This window comes from Sus scrofa, chromosome 4, assembly GCF_000003025.6.
Source record: "Sus scrofa isolate TJ Tabasco breed Duroc chromosome 4, Sscrofa11.1, whole genome shotgun sequence".
In the NCBI taxonomy this organism is placed as follows: Eukaryota; Metazoa; Chordata; class Mammalia; order Artiodactyla; family Suidae; genus Sus; species Sus scrofa.
In genome coordinates, this window is record NC_010446.5 from 126,126,411 (window position 1) to 126,136,795 (window position 10,385).

Below are 10,385 nucleotides of genomic sequence, written 5' to 3' on the forward strand. Positions count from 1 at the left end.
TCACCGCCGGCCTAAATTGTCCCTATTTCTCTTTTGCATATGGTGTGCAAGAAAATTTTCAGCTCTCCTCCTCAGCGCCATCATGCTTTGATATGGGCAACATTGCCATAACAGCCTGCATTGAGGAACTTACATTTTATTCTCCTTTTCAGTGTACATAAAAATCCCAGCTTAGTCCTTTTTTGTCTTTGCGATCCTTTGAACCCTTTCAAGCCATGTTTCAAGACTTTCTGGGCTTTGACGGGGCCAGGCATTCACTGTAAAAGCAGTCAATGCCTCAGTGAGACCACAAGCAAAACTGTGAGTGTCTTAAGAGCAGGGACCACACAACTCTTGTGAGTATTTGCATATTTTAGCAACTCTGTTGCGTGCGAACCTCAAAGCCAAGAATCTGCTCCTTCATTTCCTTCCGTCAAAGTCTCGGGCTGCGTACTTTTCTGAACAGAGCGTCACCTGTTGTGAATTCCTGGGAGCTGGGGTGTGCGTATGGGAGCGGACCCTGGAAGATAGCGGTCTGCGAGCGTGTGCTTGCGTTTCGGAGTCGTGGCTCGATATCTTCATTAGAGAATATGTTTACATGGCAGTGCGCGATTCTAGAATAAAGTGCTGATTCAGACACAAAAGCATCTACCCTGAAGTAGCCAACTGCGGCTCAAAGAGAGCAAGGCCAAAGCTGGACTGCTCTGTTCATTTTCCAGTCCAGTAGCTGGAGTAATCCAGCTTCGCCAGCTGCTAACAAGATTGGGTCTGAAGTTTACCTCCACAATGAGATAATCAGATTACCAGCCACAAAGATCAAATAATGACCCAGCTTTCGAGCAAGTTCAGCAGGCCCTTGATAACACTGTGTGGTCCTTGAGGCTTGATTAAAAAATTAAATGGCTAAACTTTGCCTCAATATTTTGCGTGGGGATTTTGAGTGACTCGATGATTCTTTTCATGGTGCACTTTCCTATTCTGCTGCTGGTTTGAAATTAAGAGGTAGGAGGAGAGGATGCTCCCGCTGTGCAGTTGTTCTTGAGCTGGGCTGTAAATGAAGCATGTAGAATTTTTAATTTGGGGGCGTAAGCAAGACAAGGCAAACGCGAAATCATTCCTGAGCAAGGCGTTGGGCTGTAACAAAAACAGCCACCTTTGCCTCCGCTCCATGTCGTCCGCCTTTGGTCCAGCGTGGATTTGGTCTTTCTCTCCCAGGCCACAAATGTTTGAAAGTTTTTGGTTTTGGCCACTAGATGATAGCTGTTTTCAGTGGTAAAGGGATTATTCTGAGAGGCATACAAATGTGATTGTCTCACAGCAGATGGTGCTCAAGGCTTCACCTTTGAGAAAAGTTAATTAAGCCAAGCATATTGTGCCCATAGAGGGAAAACGTAGATGAATATTGAGCAAGCAAACTCAGTGTCTCCTTTTTTCATGCCTTTGCAATGGGACACAGAATCCCATTGAAAAAGAATTATGTACAGAATCAAATTAATTCACATCCAACTTTCCTCTCTTCCCACGTTTTAACAGGGGTGCACACCAGGCCCTTCAGAAGTTTTGTCCACAATCAATGGGCCACACTGCGGTGTCCACTAAATTAAATGAACCAGTGCAGAAGAATCTCTTGTGAGATATTAAAAGGGTGAAAGGCTGTTTAATTCAAATCCTTCCGTAGAGTCTTTTCACAGCCCCCTTTCCATAGTACAGTATAAATTATTAACTAACTCCTTTCATCTCAGATCAATTTACAAAACAGAAACAATTACCCCTTGTTAATGAGAGTGAATGCTTCTAATAATTAGGAAAGTTGTGTTTGATTCTGTTTCCTCACAGGCCCTTGTTTACAGTCTCATTTAGAGCTGCACGCAAAGCGAAATAAAACAGGACTTCTCAGTTTGAGAAATGGCGGGTTGAGAAACTCATGGGCTTTGCATGTCAATGAGTGTTGTTGGAGCCACTGCTACCTGCCAGCGCTCAGCTAACTCCGCTCTTTGACGGTGCCCGCGCAGGTCCCGGGTCGGGGGAGGGCTGCTTTGCAGCGTGGGGGTCTGGCAAGACGTGCACATCCCACCTGGGCACATGGCAGGTACTTGTCGATGGACAGACTTACCTCGAGGAGAAGGACAAAGGGTGTGACGGCGGCTTCCTGCCATGCTGAGGGGTTTGAGGCCTCAGGCAAGCTCCCTGGGCTTAACTTTATCTTTCCCTTCAGCATCAGTGACGAATCCCAGAGGATAAAGGTAGACTTGAGACACCAAAGGAGCCCTGAGACTCACATAGAAAGGCACATTTTCATCTCAGTTGGATAAAAAGGGGCCAGAGGAAATGACTCAGATCCCTGAAAGAAAAGGCCAAGGCTGAGGTAGGCCTAGCAGCTGGGCTTCTGCACCTGGCCAGCCCTCCTTCCCATGACCGGCCAGCCCCCGGCCGCAGCTTTATGCCGGTTTCTCGGGGTGCATTCAGAGAGCCGTGCAGCGACTGCAGAGCTTGAAGAGGAGCGGGAGGCCGTCGTTGGGAAGAGACGGGAAAGACAGCATCGGCCAGCCGTGGCCAGCGGGCTCAGTAGGAGGGCTTCCTTGGCCGTAGGAAAACAAGAAAACCAAAGTAGGAAGAATTTCGGTAACCACATCCATCAGAGAGAAGTAATTTTATAGGAGGGACCACGCAGATTATTCCTTGTGGTGGGATACGCCAGCTGACCACTGGGAAAAGAAACTTATTCGAGAACCTGGAAATGGTCAACAGAGCAGGCAGGAGTGGCCGTCTAAGTGCTCTGCCAAGAGGACTTTATTTTAGGAGCCTCGTTGGAGAAATGAAACCCTTCATCGCTCATTTTTTTGGAGATTGCATTTACCAAAACCTGCTGTAGTCAAGCACCTGGATATCATTGCACGTATGCTATGTCTTTTTCCCTACACTTGGAAAGAAGGACGCTTTTGGTTTTCGAATAGTTTCAGTTGTGAAGATGGTACAGCGAGTTCCCACATATGCCATACTGACTTTCCCCTGTTGCTAACATTTTCCATGAGTGTGGTACATTTATTATGATCAATGACCCAATAGTGAGTCGTTTTAAAAATAAAGTCCATCGCGTATTCAGACTTTCTCGGTTTTTCCCTAACGTCCCTTTTCTGTTCCCGGATATTATATGACATTTATTTGTCCTCTTGTCTGTGGCAATTTGCTTGTCTTTAATGACCTTGCAGTTAAAGGAGTACTGGCCAGGTACATTTTAGAATATCTTTTGGAGTTCCCTTTGTGGTTCAGTGGGTCAAGAACCCAACTAGGATCCATGAGGATGTGGGTTTGATCCCTGGCCTCGCTCGGTGGGTTAAGGATCTGGCATTGCCACAAGCTGTGGTGTAGGTCACGGATGTGGCTCAGATTCTGCATTGCTGTGGCTGTGGTGTAGGCCGGCAGGTGCAGCTCTGATTGGACCCTTAGCCTGGGAACATCCATATGCTGCAGGTGTGGCTATAAAAAGAAAAAAAAAAAGACTATTTTTGAATTTGTATGATTTTCTTATGATTAGATCTGGGGTTATGGAATTTGGGGAGGAATAACATGGAGATAAAGTGCCATTTCCGTCACATGCTCTCAAGTGTAAACAGTGTCAACGGGACATCACTATTGATGTTAAATTAGCCTCGATCACCGGCTGATGGAGTTTTGTCACGTTTTTCTACTGTGCAGTTACTCTTCCTCCCTCCTTTTCATACTCTCCTCTGTGGAAGGAAGTCCCTCTGCACAGCCCACACTTCAGATGTGGAGAGTTATGCTCCTGCTGCGATAAGGATGAGGTATCTATGTAAGTTACCTTGAATTCTTGTGCATGGAATAGTTCTCTCCTTTCCCCAATTTATTTATTTATTCAGCCATTTATTTGTATCAGTATAGCCTCAAGAGCACTCATTTTATACTTCGGGTTGTGGTCGGCTACTATTTGATTGTGTCGTTTAAACTGTTTGGGCCACTGGGGGTCTTGGCCGCTGGGGGCCTTGGCCGTTGGGAACTTTTTCCGTCAGTTCCAGGGTCCCTTTCATAAACCTCTCGGTTTTTGGGGGGAGGGGGGAGCATTTCCTTATTTTCCCACACCATCAGATGTCCCAGGCTCATTGTGTATACACCACGCCTGCGCCCTAGCGTCAGCCTAGAATCATTTCATTAGGAATCTCCGTTCTCGTTTATCGAAGAGTGGGATTAGACACCAAGATCGGGGTACTAAGGGTGTTGCATCATTTTAAAAAGACCCATTAAGGAGGAGACTGTGTAAGAAATCCTACATCTGATAACATTCCTCCGTCCAGCCAGCCAGCCACCCACCCACCCACCCATCCATCCATCCATCCACCCACCCATCCATCCATCCATCCACCCACCCATCCAGCCAGCCAGCCAAACATTCATTGCAAAAGTCTTTTCAGAAGCTCACATCAGTGCAAGCTCAGTGCTAATACTGGTGATACAAACTAAAGAGTACTATTTGTTTGTATGCAAGTTCTCAGTTGGCTAGTAGCAGAAGCTTAGACATTACACAAGTACCATGATAAAATCTTGCTTGTTCAATTTTACTTGACAAATATTTATCATATGTGCAGTTGATATTGTTCCAGGTACTTGAGATACAAGGAGACATATAGCCGAATTGCTGCCTTCAAGGAACTTATACTTGAGTGAGCCAGGATGGGTGATCAAAGAACACAAGGAAACAGGCAATCAAAATACAGTGTGATCTGAGGTGTGGAGTCTCTTCTTAATTTGCAGTTTGGAATTTGCCCCCTCCCCAAGTAGCTTTCCAAAAGACAATCTCTAAGAACAATATCCTAGTCCCCCAAGGCCTGTAGAAGCAGTAAATCTAGCCTCAGTCTCTCGTGGTGTCTGCCTCCCCTCATGTGCTCAGAAGCCCTTCAGGGTTTTACTCACAGACACGGGGTTTGCCCTCTCTCACCACCAGAGCTTGGCTTGTGCAATCCCTGCTCCCCGAAGGTGCCCCTCCCAGAGCGCCCGGGCCCAGCTTTGAAGACCCTTTTCTCACTGCCGCCACCCGCTGAAGCTGGAGCGCGTCACTGTCCCTGTCTGGGAAGCGCTGAGTTGGGGCTAAGAACTTCCCTGGGCCTGTTTGCTCAAACAGGGACTCTCCCCTCACTTAGGGCTTTTCTGAGACCAAAGCAGCAGCTCAGATGTAACTATTTACATTGCGATAGAAGGAATTAATGTATATGAAAACTCCCATTAACTTGTCTGCCTTTGTACGGATTGATAGACCTGGAGCTGTACCTCATTTGGGTCTACGAATGGACGACTTTGGCCAAAGCTGTTAAAAGCAGGATTGAGCTTGTAGAGGGCCCTTGGGTCTCCATGTCCTTGGTATGTGACCTTGGCCAAGTCTTTAATCTCGCCTCTGGAAGGAGCAGGGGAACGAAGTGTTTGCTCACTCGCTTGTGGGGCTGTTGTGCGTATCCATTGACTCCGTCGTGTTTTCATGTGGAAAGTGTGATGATAACAATCACACTATTAATAATTATTTTTATCAGTGAAATACTCATGGAGTTTAGAGCACATGACTTTGGAGCCAGACAAACCTGGGTTTGAGGCCCAGCTCTGTGACTTTGAGGAAGCGATTTTCCTTTCTGAGCCTCAACTGCTTCATCTAGAAAATGGGCAATAGTTCCCCTTATGTTTCAGTGGAAAGGAACCTGACTAGCATCCATGAGGATGCAGGTTCAATCCCTGGCCTCACTTAGTGGGTTAAGGATCCAGCACTGCAGTGAGTGGTGGTGTAGGTCACAGACACAGCTCAGATCTGGCATTGCTGTGGCTGTGGTGTCGGCCAGCGGCTACAGCTCCAATTCAACCCCAAGCCTGGGAACTTTGATATGCCACAGGTGAAGCCCTAAAAAGACCAAAAAAGAAAAAAAAAAAAAAAAAAAAAAAAGGAAAGAAAGAAAATGGGCAATAGGGCTGATCTTAGAAAAGGAGCCACAACATTCATGATTGGGTGCTTGGCGTCATGGACTGGATATGTGCGTCCCTCTAAACTGACATGTTGAGACCATAACCTCCGACAGGACGGTCTTAGGGGATGGGGCCCCCGAGATGAGGTTAGTGCCCTTACATGAAGGGAAGGAGCCCAGCCCTCTCTCTCCACCTTGCGAGGGCACAGCAGGAAGGCTGCCGCCTCGCCCAGAAGGGGCTCTCTGCAGAATAGGGCCATGCTGAGCCTCTGCTCTCATGTTTCCAGAGCAGCAGCCCGAGATGACGAAGGCGCTTGGGCTAAGGTTATTTACTGTCATTATTAGCACAACACCGTGGCAGACTCACACCTAAGAGAAGCATTCAAAGACGTGATATTTGTGAGGGTTAAATGACACGCTTGATTCGTTGCACAGATATTTACTGATATTTTCTAGATGCTAGAGAATATTAGGTGGGAACCAAGCAGACAAAAACTCCCATCTGTGTGGAGCTAACATGCTAATGGTAGGAGAGAAACAATTAAAAAAATAATAAAGTACCGTGGGTAGCCTGTTTGATGATACTGGGTGTTCTGAACAAGGATGAAAGAGGGGGGAGGGATTTCTGGGGTTAAGTAGGGGGCGGTCGAGGCCTCAGTGAGAAGGTGGCCTTTGGGGAGGGACCTGATGGAGCTGAGGGAAAGGCGGGAGCGCTTCTGAGGCAAAGGGAAGAAGAGATTGAAGCGCCTGAGGTGAGAGCTGACAGCAGGTGCGGCAGGACCCGGAGCTTCCTGATTGAGGCACAGGCACAGACAGGGAGTCTGTCCAAGACCTGGTTCTGGTTTCTTCTTAGAATGTTTATCCCAAACAGCCAGCTTGAGATGGATGTAGGGATTCTCTCGCAAGCTGGCCCCCAAAACTGGCCACAGAAACTGCCACATGGCTTCACCCTAAGCCTGCTCTTGAAGGCACCGTCCATCTGGGCTGGCCTGGTTTTCAACCAAAAATACTACAATGACACACTTCTTTTTGCCTGCAGTTTCTAAAAATATGCCTAACCAACCCCAAATCCTTACTATGCTGTAGGGATGAGATTCTCAATTTAAAAAGAAAAAAAGAGGGCCCACATTGCCTGGAGATCTGGGGCCACGGCCTGCAGCGACATTGCAAGCCTGACATTTCCTGAAAGCTTGAGTTTAACCCAAGGAATGTCAAATTTACAGTATACATTCGATTTTTGTGAAATATTAAACATTCAAAAAAGCAAACCCTTCAAAGTAAGTTCTGTGTATTCTAAAGCTTTGTGTACCAGTTAGTACCCTGCCACGTGCCTTCTTTGGAAGTATAAAAAATTGGACTGGCTCCGAAGTAGAATGACGTTGGTTTCCAGGCTAAATACTCTGTTCAAACTGTATCATATTTATAAAGCCTGTGAGTGGGAATTTGCATATGCAAATTGTAGCCAGTGCCTGGTTTCCTCGAAGGCGAATTGTTTACAACATACAGTTTTCCAAAGTGGTTCAACATTGCCTCTTTTTTGGACACGCTTCTTTTTGCCTCCTGCTTTCTTGTTCTTTTTAATTGAAATAGCTTTGACATAAAACATTGTTGTTTGATACATTTATGTATTGCAACATGATTGCCATTGTAGTGTTAGCTTGCAAGTCTACCATGTCATGTAATTATTCCTTTGTGGTGGTGGGAATAATTAAGATCTAGTCTCTTGGCAAGTTTGATGTTTATAATACAATATACTTTCTTTTCCCTCTGACTTCTCACTCCTGGCAGTGCTTCTCCTTTTTGTATTCAGATCTCTTTTTGTCTTCTTATGTTATTTAAAAATGTATTTGCTGAAGACAGGCTGCCTTCCTTTTATTTTATACCATTTTATTTGTTTTTTAGCTGATAAACTGAGATACACTGCCTGGGATGTGAATCTTACCTCTATTCTTTATTGGCCCTGTAGCCTGGACAACATATTTAATTTTTCTATGCTTGGTTCTTTATTTTAAAATGAGGCTACTCGTAGAATCTGTCTCCCAGGACTCTTGTGAAGATTAAATGAGTAAAATGCCTGCAAAATGCTTAGAACAGTGCATGCCATATAGAAAGGGATCAATAAGCATTGTGTGTTGTCTCTTACTATTACTGTCTGCTTTTTAACATCCTGGATCACGGGCGCTTCCTCTTGCTCCACTCCAGGTGATCTGGCTGCTCTCCTCCCTACAAACTCTAGTCCTTCTCACTGCAGTGTGACGATTTGATTACAAAGCCGTGTCTCTCCCGTTAGATAAGTGGTTTTAACCCTCTGTAAAATTGTGCCCACTGCCCTCCAGGGGGCATTGGGCAATGTCTGGAGACACTGTCGGTTGTCACATTTTGATAGCACAACTGAGGCAGAATGCCACTGGCATCGAGAGGGTAGAAGCCAGGGGTGGTGCTAAACTGCTCACTGTCTTGCAGTGCACAGGACAGCCCCACAACAAAGCATTCTTCTGCCCCCCATGGCAATAATGTCCTGCTGGGGACCCCTAGGCTGTGAATCCAGAGGACACGTCTCCTGAGATAATGCCGGGTCCAGAGCAGGCACCCAGACTGTTTATTGGATCAGTTGTCGCATGAATACTGTAGATGCAGAGGACGTGGCATTTCCAGTGGTAGTTCTGCCTTCGTAGACTCTGACGTTCGCATTGTTATCAAGTGTTGATCATAAAACTCAAGAAGACAGCACTGATAGCTTTGGAGGAGAGGCTGTGGCTGATGGTGGGTATATCTAAGCATATTTAATTTCCATCTTTTTTGGTAGCAAGGGGCCATCAGTGAGGGCCTAATTCATACAGATCCTCTGATTTTTGGCCTCTATGAGATCCCTCCCCAAGAAGAATCCTAAGAAGATTTCTCATCTTTTTTATCCCTCCCTCCTCCTTCGCTCGGCTTCCCTCACTCTGACCATCAGAAACGGCCGGAAGGGACAAGATTCCCCAACCCTCTCCCGTCACTTCTTGAATTGCTGAGCGAATCAGCACGGGGCAGCGTCTCCTTTTTCCTCTGCCCTCGCCGGTTGCCACCAGTCTGGGGACGGAGGGAGGAAATGACTAAAAACTGAACGAAGGCCTCCAGCAGGGCTATGAGGAGATCTAGCCCATTTTTAGCACCTTTTAATGTGAAAATGTCTCTCAGCAGGACTCCCCCTCATTGTTTGTTTAGTTATATGCCCAGGAAGTGGACATAATTTTCTTGAATTATTCCTGCCAGACGCTAAATTATATCTCAAAGAGCAAACCTTTAGGTTTTTTTCTTCACCATTCATTTTCCTTTTTGCTGTCACACCAAGCCTTGGCTGGCTGATCCAGCTGAAGCAATTTTCTGACTAAATTCCAGTGGAAGTGGAAAAAAAAAAACCAGCCAGTTTAGAGAATAAGCAAGAGGATTGAGTCGTTAAAACTAATATAGGGATGAGATCCAGGATAGAATCCAGTTAAGTTTCCTTAACATTCTGAACTGTCCCCATGAATCCAAGAGAGAAACCACCCCAGGAGGAGGGCCCGAAACTGTCCTGGCTCAGGTCTGCCAAGTGGAGGGTGACAGTGTGGGCCTGGCTCACTGTTTGAAGTCGTCATTGAGCAGAAAAAAGAATGGGTTTGTATCAGAAGAGAGAGAATTTATGTCCTGCTGTGTTAAACAATGAAAGCTGACATTGGTTGTAAACCGAAGACCTATTAAGGAGAGGAAGAAATCATAAAATAAAGGAATAATTGCTAATCTTTGAAATTATTTCCGAGCTACTTCTGTTATTTACAAGAACTGTCTGTTTTTGTCCAGTCTGAACCTTGTTGATACATGAATGTTCGTTACTTCATTCAGCAAATAGGCACAGACTGGCTTTAGGCACTGGCTGGAAGCTGGCACTCAGAAATGAAAGCCCCGTAGCTTTAGGAGGTGTCCTGTTACCTACAGAGTAATCCATCTGGTTGTAACTCAGTGTCTTTATCTGTCATCTGTTTTGGTGATGACTCCAGCTCTTACTCGCCGCCATCGTGAGAGTCAAAGGAGATACTTGATAGAAGAGCATGTTCACTGGGAGCTAAAAACCACTATACTTTTGATGATTATTTTTTTTAGGGGCCAAGTATGGGAGCGGCTTACACCACCTCTGCCCACGTCTCGCTGACCAAAGCACGGTCCAGTTAACCACGAGTGCAGCTGGGAAGGTGACGGAGCACACGGGTATTGGGTGAGCACTGATTAACCCTGTTTTAGAGAGATGGGGAAGAGGGGAGGTGTGCTGCCTAAACGCCTTTCGGACCTCCAGAATGAAGTCGTGGTCATCCTTCACATGGTCACGGGCACTTGCACACGCGTCCCTGTGCGTGCAGAGGTCAGTTATAGGTGTGAAACTTACTTGGTTACTTTACTAGGCGCGTCACAGCAGGCAATTTCCTAAACCTT

The 10,385-nt window shown here is 46.1% G+C and overlaps 1 long non-coding RNA gene across 1 annotated transcript in view; it reads left to right on the forward strand.

Annotated features, from left to right (window-relative positions):
• Window positions 1-10,165, forward strand: part of LOC102158810 — a 94,366-nt gene extending 84,201 nt beyond the window's left edge. The window contains exon 3 of the long non-coding RNA XR_002343784.1: window positions 10,059-10,165. This is a non-coding gene — a long non-coding RNA (uncharacterized LOC102158810). The remainder of the gene's footprint in view (window positions 1-10,058) is intronic.